Raw genomic sequence first — 12,858 nt, 5'->3', positions numbered from 1 at the left:
GTAAATCTTTACAGAAGCAGGCTGTCACAGCTTTCCCCTGCAGAGCAGCTGGTGAGTTTGAACTACTGACTCTCGGTTAGCAGCTGAGTGTGTAACCACTGTACCACCAAGAGCTGCTTTCTAAGTCACCCCAGCAAGGGAAAAATGTTCTGGAGAGTCTTGCACAAGCAATGATAATCTTTGGCCCAGAAATGACACATCACCTCAGCTCGTAGCTGCTGTCTAGAACTATTCACATGGATTCACCTAACTGCATAATGCCTGGACATAAGGAAGCTCATTGTATGTATGCTGAACAATTAAATGAAGGAATTAGCCAGTAAATAAAAGTTGATGTTGCTGTTAGCTGCCATTGAGTCAGCTCCAACTCATGATGACCTTATGTATAACAGAACAAATGGGCCACTTTCATGATCATTGGTATATTTGAGTCTATCATTGCAGCTATTAAATAAATGTTTCAACAACTAACATACATAGCACAGTTTCTATTTGTCCATAACTGTGCCTTGTACACATTTTTCTTGTTTAACAACTTAATGGACACAAGTAGGAATAAGGTTGGCTGTGGATACTGTTATAAATACAGTTTTATGTTCTATGAACTTAGAAAAATTTGAAATCATTTTGTTCTCTTTCTTTGCAGCACCAGTTTAGGGAGGATCACACAGAAGCCCTGAAGTCCTGCATTCAGTTTGCCTCGTTTAAAAACTATTTAGGGGAATTTGACAATGACATTAGGTGTCTCCATCATGGCTTCATGGATCAGTTAATGTGAGCTTGCTTTCAAGTCTGAGTCTAAAAGTCCAGGTGCGTCTTAACTCTGAATGCTTTGAAGTTTACCCATCCTCATTTAATGTGATAATGTCATTTGTATGTTCAGAATCCATTTGAGGGGCAGTAAAGGGAAAATGGCCCGCAGAAGAAAAGATGAACTGCTCTCAGGGGTGAAATCTATCTTACGCATGCATTTATCTTGGCCAGACACTGTTGTTTAAACTAAAAATAATCATAGCCAGTTCTGTGACATTAACCTGCTTAGTTACTCCTGCATAAAACCAGGAATGGAAATGAGGGCAAAGGGTAGCAGTGAGTACGAGGATTATTTTATTTCTATGCTAACACTGTTTCATCCTGCCTGTAGGAAAATGGTGCCTACGCATTAGAAGCTCATGTTGATTTCCCAAGTTATAATTAATATACTTGGGCTGTTGTTACATATAAAAGATTAGAATGCTGAACACTCTACTCCCTCTAACAAAGCAGCCAGATTACCACTTAATGCTCAGAAAAGACTTTGTCATCACCGTAAGCTCCATGGCATTATTCAGAAGGCACTGCTTACCTATTTTATTTTCCTTGTCCTTCCCCATATCCTAAATAGGTAAAAAGGTATACACATTAACAGGCTTAATATATTCCCCCGCTACCCAAAAAGATGTGAATAATGCCATCTATGATGGAAAAAAAGCAAAAAACAAAAGAAAAGATAACTCATTCAGAAAAAGGGGAGGGGGTAACTAAGCATGAGGCTGGAGGGAAAAAACAGAGAAGGCTAAAAAATAGAATTTACATAATGAGCAAAGAAAAAAGGTTAAAGTCTTTTTTTCTTCATATGCTGGCTCTTCTTTAGAATGCCTCAAGGATTAGAATAGACATTAGTCACACTAATATAAAATATGAAGAAAGCAACCTTGGGATATTCTTTCTTTTTATTTCTCAATATACAAGCAATTATTTCTTTTCTATGGGGGAAAATCATTAGTGGAGGAGCACAGGGGGGAAAAAAAAAAAACACCCTGAGGAATTAATGTCTCACACTCCCAACACTGGGAATAGCTGTTTGTTATCCCGAAGCAATTCTGTCAGGTAGTGTTAAAATCTTTTGAATTCTTCCTTACCTAGTTTCTTACTTCAAACAAGAAGCAGTTGCCTATAACAAAATGACAGTTATCAGAATCTAAACAAAATGCAAGTTGTTTGCACAACAGTCAATCTGTTTGCAATAGACAAAAAGGAAGCTGAAACGTCTCAAATAGTGATTCGTGCAGTAAATGACTCAGGTATTTCCCTGCCCCCTCACAGGGATTCATGAGTTATCACTGTGATTTTGCTATTGGGTCAGATTTTAATATTGGGTCAGGAACGCATTTCTTAGCTTCTCTGATGGACTCAGATGCCCCTTTATGTGCTCTCATGGAACCAGGTACCTTGCCTTTGTAATACTAACTGCAACTGGAATTTTACACTTATATGACTATCTTAGTAATATTTGTCCTTCCTATTCATTTGGCTCGCTGAGGACAGGAGCCATGCCATTTCTGCGTTCACCATATGTATACTCATCTTCTAGTACAAGGCCTGATGTGTGGCAGACATACACTCAATATATGTCGAATAGATGGATCAACGAAAAAAGAGAAAACTATTCATCCAAGTTAAATTCTGATACGCTGACTCCCTGTAACCAACTCTTCACCTTTCTTACTTCTGTTCACCAAACCCTTATCTATGTGCTCTTTCCCTAGGGAATCTCTCTTAAGTAGCTTATTTTTAATATACGTAAACTTTATTTTTTAGAACAGTTTTAGATTTACAAAAACATGTGAAGATAGTACATAAAGTTGCCATATATCCCCAAACCCAGTTTCTCCCATTATTATTATCTTACATTAGTACATTTGTCACAATTAATAAAACAATATTGATACACTATTATTAACTAAAGTTCATATTTTATTCAGAATTTCTTAGTTTTACCCAATGTTCTTTTGGTGTTCCAGGATGCCATCCAAGATATCTCATTGCCTTTAGCCACGATGTCTTCTTAAGCTTCTCTTGGATGTGACAGTTTCTCAGGCTTTCCTTATGTTCAATGACCTCGACATTTTGAGGAGTGCTGGTCAAGTATTTTGTAGAATGTACCTCTATTGGGATTTGTCTAATGTGTTCCTCAGGATTAGACAGGGTCTATGGATTATGGCAAGGAAGATCACAGAGATGAAGTGTTATTTTCATCATATCATGTTAGGGTATATTAGTATAAACATGACATCACTGCTGGTGTTGGACTAAATCACCTAGCTGACCTAGCATTTGTCAGGTTTCTGCACTGTGCATAGCCAGAATTAAGGAAGAGGGTGTTATACTCCACATCCCTGAGGGCAGAATATCTACATAAATTATTTGGAATTTAATCACTTATATAATGGATATTTATTTCATATTTTGAGTTACAATCCAATACTGCTTCATTCATTTTGTTGCTCAAGTTGTCCCAACTTTGGCCATTAGGAGCTCTTTTGGTTTGCTCCTGTGTTCCTTTGACCTACCCCATCATTGTATGTTCTGTGTGTGCATGTGTGTGTGTGTTTAGCACTTCTCTACACTACAGGATGCTCCAGGTTCATCTTGTATACTTCCTGCGCAGTCCTAAAATCAGCCATTTCAGCCATTTCTCCAAGAAGTGCTTGTTTCTTGTATTGGAAAATGATGTTAGAAATCAATATCTGGGCACTAGGTAGATGCTCATTTTTACTGGGATGTTGCTGCTTGGAGGGCCTCTCAGCTGCCAGAGCAAGGAAATATATATGTGTGCACACACTTGTAGATACATGCATATCTACATGTATTTCTATATGTAACCACATGTAGCTTTATTAAGCTAAACATGAGTTCATACTGGTGTTTCCTACTCTAACCAATCACCACATGGACCATTCCAAGAAGAGGAACATCCTCTTCTTGAGTATATGTAAACTCCCACTCCAACTGTGAGAAACCTGGCTCCCACCACCCATTTACTGAATTGTTCAATTCCTGTACACATGTCTAGCATATCAAAATTGTTAACTTTACCCTTGTGGGTACAAGAGGACTTGAAAGGAAGAGAACCTGAAGTATAGATTACGTCTCAACATAAAGAAAACAAAAACTCTCACAACTGGACCAATAAGCAACATCATGATAAACTGAGAAAAGATTGAAGTTGTCAAGTACTTTGTTTTACTTGTATCTCCAATCAACGTCCATGGAAGCAGCAGTTAAGAAATCAAATGTCATCGCGAATTGGGCAAAAAGGCCTCTTTAAAGTGTTGAAAGGGGTAGATGTCACTTTGAGGACTAAGGTGCTCCTGACCCAAGCCATGGTATTTTCAATCACCTCATATGCATGTGAAAGCTGGACAATAAGTAAGGAAGACCAAAGAAGAATTGATGCCTTTGAATTATGGTGTTGGCGAAGAATATTGAATATACCATGGACTGCCAGAAGAACAAACAAATCTATCTTGGAAGAACCACAGCTAACAAGCTCTTTAGAAGTGGGGATGGGAGACTTCATCTCACATATTTTGAACATGGTATCAGGAGGGACCAGTCCCTGGAGAAGAACAACATGCTTGGTAAAGTAGAGGGTCTGCAAAAACGAGGAAGACCCTCAACAAGATGACCTGATACGGTGGCTTTAACAATGGGCTCAAACCTAGCAATGTTTGTGAGGATGAAATAGGACCAGGCAATGTTTCCTTCAGTTGTACATAGAGTCACTATGAGTTGGAACTAACTTGAGGGCACTTAACAACAACAACCCTTATGTAATACAACTTTATCAGCTAGAGTACAGTACTTTTGAGCAGTTTCTTTTACCTTTAGTTTTACAGACTCGGCTTATTTCCAGAATTGATTAGGTCAGCAACTTACCCTCCACTCCCTTCTATGAAGTTGTTTCGTACCTTTGCAATGCAGTTAGATTGTTTTGTCACATTCTGCTTTCCATTCTGTAATTCCCCAGACCGCCTGAGTGATTTTCTTTTAAAAATGTGCATACATTAAGGTTCACTCTTTGTGCTGTAAAATTCAATGGGTTTTGATAAATGCATAGTGTCAGGTATCCACAATTATAGTATCATACAGAATAGTTTCACCACCCCCCAAATTCTCTGTGCTTCACCTTTTTAACCCTCTTCCTTTCCTTCCACTGAATCCCTCACAACCATTGATTTTTTTTTTTTTTTTTTACTATTGCTATACTTCTGTCTTTTCCAGACTGTCATATAATTGAAATCATACACTGTATACATTTCTACTGGCTTCTTTCACTTAGCAGTAGGCATTTAAGATTCATCATGTCTTTTCGTGGCTTGATAGCTCATCTCTTTTTATTGCTGAATGATATTCCATTGTACAGATGTGTCAGTTTGTTTATCCACTCACCTATTCACTGAAGGATAACTAATTGCTTCCACTTTTGATGATTATGAATAAAGTTCCCATAAACATTCACATGCAGGTTTTTGTGTGAATATAAGTTGTCAAATCAGTTAGGTGGCACCTAGGAGTACAATTGCTGGCTTGTATCTCCAATAACTTTCAATAGCTACAAACTGCATTTCACTGAGGGGTTAGCTGGTAATATATTTTTAAACCAATTTTACTGAATGCTGATATGTTCTAAGCTTTGTACGAAGCACTTTTATAGTCCTATTTATGCATTCCTTTAGCAAGTATATATTCAATGTCTAGTACTATGGCCATGCTCTTCTAGGCTCTGAACATGAACATCCATGAACCATGATGGATCCATGAACCACAAAAAATAATCACTCCTTAAGGAGATTTCATTATAGTTAGGGAGAACAAGTGGTAAATGAATGAATACATAATTACATAAAATGTTAAGTGAAGATGAGTGCTATAAAAAATGAAAGTAGGGCAAGGTGGATTGAGAATGTCAGATAGGGTGTGTTTTATGTCAGATGGATTAGAAAAGTCTTTGCAAGTGAAGTGACATATGCCCAGATAACTGACTGAAGTGAGGAGATGGGTCAGGAAGAGTTGAAACTATATGTATAGGCCCTGAGGCAGTAATACACCTGGCATGTTCCTATTCTAGGTAGAGCAAGAAAAGCAATATGGAAGAAGCCCATGAGAGAAGAGGGGAAGTAAGAAAGAAAGAAGTTAGGAGGGTAGATTACATAGGCTTATTAGGCTGTAGTGAGGATTTTGCATCTTGTTCTGAGTAAGATAGGAAGCCACTAGAGGGTTTGTCTAAAAACCTTCAGTGACTCTTCTTTCTTCACCCAGAGTAAAAGCTAAACATTCATTGGTGAAGTTGTGCTGGAACTCAGTGGAAAACGGGAGCACAGAACAACTCCAACATTATCACTTCAAAGCAGCCAGAAAAATTTTACCTGAAGAAGGTGCCCTAAGGGAAGGGTATCTGATTTAAGTAGTAAGTACAGTAACAAGGCCAGAACCACTACACAGTGGTAAAATGCCTTACATTTTTTTCAAAGTGCTGTCGTTTATATGTTTTCATTTTTATTTGGTGTGTTGGTCAAGGAAGATAAAGTTCTGCTTTAAACTTGAGGAAATTGGGATATATTAATGTTTTAAAAAATTAGGGGGCATAATAATTTTAAAAATGTTAGTAGCTAATATTTAATGAGAGCTTACTATATGCCAAACACTTTTCCAGCACTATGCATGAATTAACCCACTTAGTCTTCCCCCAAAGTTTATGTGTTGACTCATTTGATAGATAAAGAAACAGATGTATACAAAGATAACATATCCTGCTCAAGATTACACAGCTCGAAACTGTTAAAGCTAGAATTTGTCTAGTCTGCATGGCTCCAGACCCCTAATTTTTAAGGTATAAAGAGATACTTGGTCTGTTCAAGGTCACATAGCTTATAGATGAAATACTTGCTTCTCAGTTTCTTTCCAGAAGAACAACTATCGCTTGGTTCGCTCAGCATGCATTCCAGACAATTTCCTTGGGAGTCATCCCCCTTACTTCTGTTTATCTCTGTGGGTTGACTGACTCTACCCTTAATTCCAGTGGTATGTATGTGACCCAACTCTGGCTAGTTATCCATGCTCCAGGTTGGAATGATTGGTTCAGAGGTGGGGATATGACCCAAATTGCTGAATGAAACTCAAGTTTTGAAGCTTTTTCTGTTGGAAAAAAAAAAATCATCCTTATTTTCACTGTGAAGCTGTAAGTCTGGAAATTCTGGCTGTCATATTGTCATCAATTTGGGACAGGGAAGACTCTGCCTGAGCATGGAGCCAGCAGTAAGAGAGGGAAGAATCATAACTAACAAGAGTTGAACTTGTTTGATTCTCTGAATCTTTCTCTACCTAAAATTAACGTCTTCTCCACTTCTGCCTAAAATCAGCTTTTTCTGAACTTTTCCATCATTTCAGTCAATACAACAACAACCCATTGCAGTTGAGTCAATTCAGACTCATAGCGACTCTATGAATTCTCCTTTTTGCATAAGCCGGAACAATTGGGGTTTTTCTTACTTGTGTGTAAAGAATTCTGAGTAATATAATGAATTATCCAATAAATAACATAGCGGAGTCATAGGTAAGGGCTTCATATTTCTAGTTTTAAACTGAGATCTCTTATCTTTTCTGGTGCATGTGATTGAGGACATATTTGAGGGAGAGGGGCTCTAGCCTGGAATTCGAAGAGTTGAATCCAAAGCCTATCCTTGCCAGTGAGCACTTGTGTCGCCTCTGAGCAGGTAAGCAAGTCCCTGAGCTTCATTTTTTCCCACTGCAAAATGGGAATTCAGTGAAATACCTTGAGTGTTGTTGTAAAAAATAAATGAGATGGCATGTATGAAAGCATCTACCAGAATACCTGGCACATAGTAGGAGCTCAAGAAACATTAGCTGTATGTCAGTCTGGAGCCCTGGTAGTGCAGTGGTTAAGAGCTAGGCTGCTAACCAAAAAGTCAGCAGTTCGAATCTACCAGCTGTTCCTTGGAAACCCTACAGGGCAATTCTACTTGTCCTTTAGGGTTACTGTGAGTCAGAATTGACTCAATGACAATGGGTTTGGTTTAGGTATGTCAGTCTGCACTGTGTGTCACAAACAGCATATTAATTAAATAGTTTTCTGAATTATAAGCTTTAGAATCCATTAATTGTGCAAATACTGTATACTATATACTATATATATGATATACTGTATACTATATGGCAACTGGTATATACTATATACTAGGGTCACTATGAGTAGGAATTGGCTAAGAATTGACTTTACGGCACTGGGTAGATACTAGGCGTTGTAACAGGAGGTTTATATGAAGTGAGTATAACATATCCATTTTATCTGTGAGGAAAAAAAAAATTGCTCAGAGAGGTAAAGAAACAGCTTATAAGTGGCAGGACCAGGTTATGAACCAGGGTCTGGTGACTACTGAAGCCCGTGGTCTTTCCTATTCATTGAGATTTCTCCCAAAATAAACTGCCTCATGTGCATCAGAATGAAAGATGAGGGATTAAAGACAGCTCCAGACTGAGGCACACACCCAGGGAGGCAAAATATATCCCCATTCAATTGTAAGTCAAAAAAGTTGGGAGGGTAAATTTCTTCTCTTTTGGAGAAGATGCTGGAAAACATATACCCTTGGATCCCAATCATGAATTCAGGGAAAGTGAAGAAAATGCTTTCCTGTGTCCACTTCCCCCTTTCGTTCTAAAAGAAGGGAGCGGGGGAACATATTTCTTTATCAAGTCTGACTCTTATTCCCAATCAATCTTCATTTTTTCAAGGATCATCTTTTGAACATTGTGGAAAAAGGCATGATGATACAAAGGGGCAACTGGTTTTATTTCTGTCATAGCTCCCAGACCTAGAAGACTTGAACGCTTAGATGAAGAAATGATAATATATTGTTAAAATTTTCATTCACTGGTGTTTGTTCACCAATAACAAATATTTTCACTTAGGAAGGTAAAAATGACCCATATATTATTTGCCCTGTGTGGTTTGCAGTTAAAACCTGCCCAGAGGACAATAGCAGTTTTCTCTACCCTCAGACACCCCATTACACCCCGAGTCCTCTTTTAGCTCGTAGGCTACAGTAACTGGAACTGCAATTTAATGCAATTCTTCAATCATTTCACTGATTGCAACTATTTAGTACATTCTCAAAGAAAGATGATTACAACTCACTGGTTCTTAATGCTTAGTTTATTTACATGCTTGCCTGCTATGGAGTTGTTTTATTCATCTCTCAAGTGATGGCATAAAATCATTGAAAAATGATGGGCGATAAACTTGGCTCTTCTGCTGTAGTCCTCAGTGGAGAATAACGCCCACTGCCACTCCTAACATTGGTTGACCCTCGTTCCATAGCTCTTAAAACCCAGCCATAATAAAGGCAAGGGAGGCATAAAATTCCTTTATTGCTACTTTGTTCTGACAATACTTTCAAAATAACAGTTTTTTTTTTTTAGCTAAAATAAAAAAAATAAATAAAGCCCATACCAAAATGGCATTTTTGTGCTGGTAACCGAAGCAAAACCACATATATTTCCCCTGTTTCTTTCTTTCTTTTAAGAATGACATATTAGTTGGAAGAAAGGGTGAATTTTTGGAACCGTGACTGCATTCTAATTGCCTCTTCTGTTGTTGCCTGGGCAAGGCTATTCACATTAAGCTGAACAAATGCCACATTTGCATTTCCAATAAGTGTGAGCATTTTTCACGTTGCTTTTGCAATGCTTGTTTCACTAAGAACACCTGAAAAGTTACCTGAATTAGTCTACCAAATTGCCCATCAGCTCATCAAAATTGGGAGGGAAAAATGGGACTTTTTTCTCCAAATAGCACAAATCTTGGCTCAGCAGAAAGGCCCTTAACCTTTCTATTTGGGGGGATTAGAATAATAACGAGACAATAAAGTTAAAATGGACAGAATGTTTTTTTTCCCCCTAACAAAACAGCAAAGGACAGTTGGTGCCAGCAGGCAAGAGGTATTAGCCCACATCCCAGAAGGCAGTATGCATTAATGAGTATCTTCTCCTTACTATTTATCTAAATGGCCTCTGAAAGACTCCCCTGCCTCTATTTTAAAAAAATGCAGTGTCTATGTTTTTCAGCCAAAACAAAATCCACAATCATGCTGTTTTCTTTCAAAATCATATAATTATGTTATTATAAATTAGGACTAGGCATTTCCCTTCAAGGAGGTTACTAGGAATTTTTCAAGCTGAAAGAACTGAAGAAAAAATTCAAGCCTTGAGTGGAAAGAGGAAAAATTCTATGCCTGAAACTTTGAATGACACAGAAAACATCAAAAGAAGATGGAAATTATACAGAGTCACTGCATCAAAAAGAATTGGTCGACATTCAACCATTTCAGGAGGTAGCATATGATCAAGAACCAGCGGTACTGAAGGAAGAGGTCCAAGCTGCACTGAAGGCACTGTTGAAAAACAAAGCTCCAGGAACTGACAGAATATCAAATGAGATGTTTCAACAAACCGAAGCAATGTTGGAAGAGCTCACTCGTCTATGCCCAGAAATTTGGAAGACCCGGCCAACTGACTGGAACAGATCCATATACTTTCTTACTCCAAAGAAAAGTCATCCGATGGAATTTGAAAATTATCAAACAATATCATTAATATCACATGCAAGTAAAATTATGCCAAAGATAATTCAAAAACAGTTGCAGCAGTACATCGACAGAGAACTGCCAGAAATTCAAGCTGGATTCAGAAGAGGACTTGGGACAAGAAATATCTTTGCCAATGTCAGATGAACCTTGACTGAAAGTAGAGAATACTGGAAAGATATTTACTCACGTTTTATTGACTACCCAAAGGCCTTTGACGGTATGGATCATAACAAATTATGGATATCATTGTGAAGAAAGGGAATTCCAGAACACTTAATTGTGTTAATGAGGAACCTGTACATAGACCAAGAAGCAATTGTTCAAACAGAGCAAGAGGATACTGCATGGCTTAAAATTAGGAAAGGTGTGCATCAGGATCGTATTTTTTTTCTCTACACTTACTCAGTCTGTATACTAAGCAAATAATTCGAGAGACTGGACTAAATGAAGAAGAACTCAGCATCAGGATTGGAGGAAGACTAATTAACAACCTGTGATATGCAGATGATACAACCTCGCTTGCTGAAAGTGAAGAGGACTGGAAGCACTTACTGATAAACATCAAAGACCACAGCCTTCAGTATGGATTATACCTTAACATAAAGAAAACAAAATCCTCTCAACTGGACCAACAATCAACATTATGATAAGTGGAGAAAATATTGAAGTTGTCAAGGATTTTATTTTGCTTGGATCCACAATCAACACCCATGACAACAGCAGTCATGAAATCAAATAGCTTATTGCAGTGGGCAAATCTGCTGCAAAAAAAAGCCTCTTTAAAGCGTTAAAAAGCAAATATGTTACTTTGAGGACTAAGGTGCACTTGACTCAAGCCATGGTATTTTCAATCACCTCATATGTATGTGAAATTTGGACAATGAATAAGGAAGGTGGAAGAAGAATTGATGCCTTTGAATTATGGAATATTAAGTATACCATGGACTGCCAGAAGAATGAACAAATGTGTCTTGGACAAAGTACAGCCATAATGCTCCTTAGAATCAAGGATGGAAAAACTTTGTCTCACTTACTTTGGACATGTGATCAGGAGGGACCAGTTCCTGCAGAAGGACATCATGCTAGGTAAAATAGAGGGTCGGTGAAAAAGAGGAAGACCCTTAACAAGATGGACTGACAGTGGCTGCAACAATGGGCTCAAGCATATGGACAATTGTGAGGATGGCACAGGACCTGGCAGTGTTTCGTTCCGTTGTACACAGGGTCGGCAGCACCTAATAACAACAGACATTTCCCTTCAATGAGGTTGCTGAAGGACTTCCATCAAAGTACTCTTTGTACTGCAATTATTGAACCTTCTAATGATATGCATGTCCCATGAAATGGCAAAGAAGAAAAATCAAAAGGTAACCAAGCATTCTATCACCAACGTCAAGACCTCCTCCCAGAACATAATTATCACTGTTAGATTTGCAAACGTATTTCTGATAAGAGCTAAAGTAAATGACTCTGGAAAACTAAACAGCAAACAGTAAGGCTGGACGGAGCCTAATTTCATGAGAACTACACGTTTCATTTCCCTTGTAAGCTTTTAAAGAATTCAAACTCATTTTGGGGCAACTCTGGTTTCACTGAAATAGAGGGACACATCTTGCTTTCCTCACTCAACCCAGTCTGACGGGAGAGAATGCTTTCTTTTATCATGATTACTAATGTCTCAAATACCCCAATTATGTACTAAAAACATTTCCATGCTTATTTGCTAGTAGTCTGACCCAAATGAAGGTCATTGTTGTCTTTGGAACAATACTTGATGATAGGGACTATGGATACTCAGTCTAAGCCAGAATGCTTCAATCAAGCCAGGAGAAAGATAAAAAGGATAGAAAAGTCTGGCTAGTACAGATTCTCCTATAGAGAAAAACCATTCTGAAAAAAAAAGAATAGTTAAGGGCAGAGAACAGATGCAAATAAGTACCAAACTCATGCTTTGTATCTACTTATTCTCTCTTGCCTGGCCAGTTTCTGCCCTTATCCATCCCTAACCATTAGTTCCACTCAGTGAGGCAGGAGTGCTCCAATATGATCATTCTTACCTGGCAAAAGAAGTGGTAAACATATTCCCTGCACAAGCCTGGACATAGCTGTGTCAGGCTAACCCACAGATGTGTGGATATCACTTATAGTAGTGACTGTAAATCAGAATTGCCCGGTGTAGAGAGTTGAATACTGGTCCCCAAAGAGATATGTCCACGCTGTGATTTCCAGACCCTGTGAATTTTACCATATTTGGAAAAAGAGTCATTGCAGATGTAATTGCACTAAGAATCTTGAGATAAAATCATCCTGACTATCCAAGTGAGCCTTAAACCAAAATGACAAAAACCAAAGCCAAACCAGTTGCCGTCAAATTGATTCCAACTCATGGTGACACCATGTGTTTTAGAGTAGAACTGCGCTCCGTACAGTT

General features: G+C 38.2%; 1 long non-coding RNA gene across 1 annotated transcript; it reads right to left on the bottom strand.

Moving 5' to 3' along the window:
• Window positions 1–2,466: 2,466 nt before the first annotated feature.
• On the bottom strand, window positions 2,467–11,640 carry LOC126075908 (uncharacterized). The gene is made up of 3 exons (XR_007517350.1): window positions 11,462–11,640; window positions 4,734–4,848; window positions 2,467–2,970 (listed from the first exon to the last, which is right to left on the bottom strand). It is a non-coding gene; the product is annotated as an uncharacterized LOC126075908 (long non-coding RNA).
• Window positions 11,641–12,858: the final 1,218 nt, after the last annotated feature.

Source organism: Elephas maximus, chromosome 4 (assembly GCF_024166365.1).
Source record: "Elephas maximus indicus isolate mEleMax1 chromosome 4, mEleMax1 primary haplotype, whole genome shotgun sequence".
Lineage (NCBI taxonomy): Eukaryota > Metazoa > Chordata > Mammalia > Proboscidea > Elephantidae > Elephas > Elephas maximus.
The sequence above is the reverse complement of the archived record's forward strand: the minus strand, read 5'-3'. Positions and strand labels throughout refer to the sequence as shown.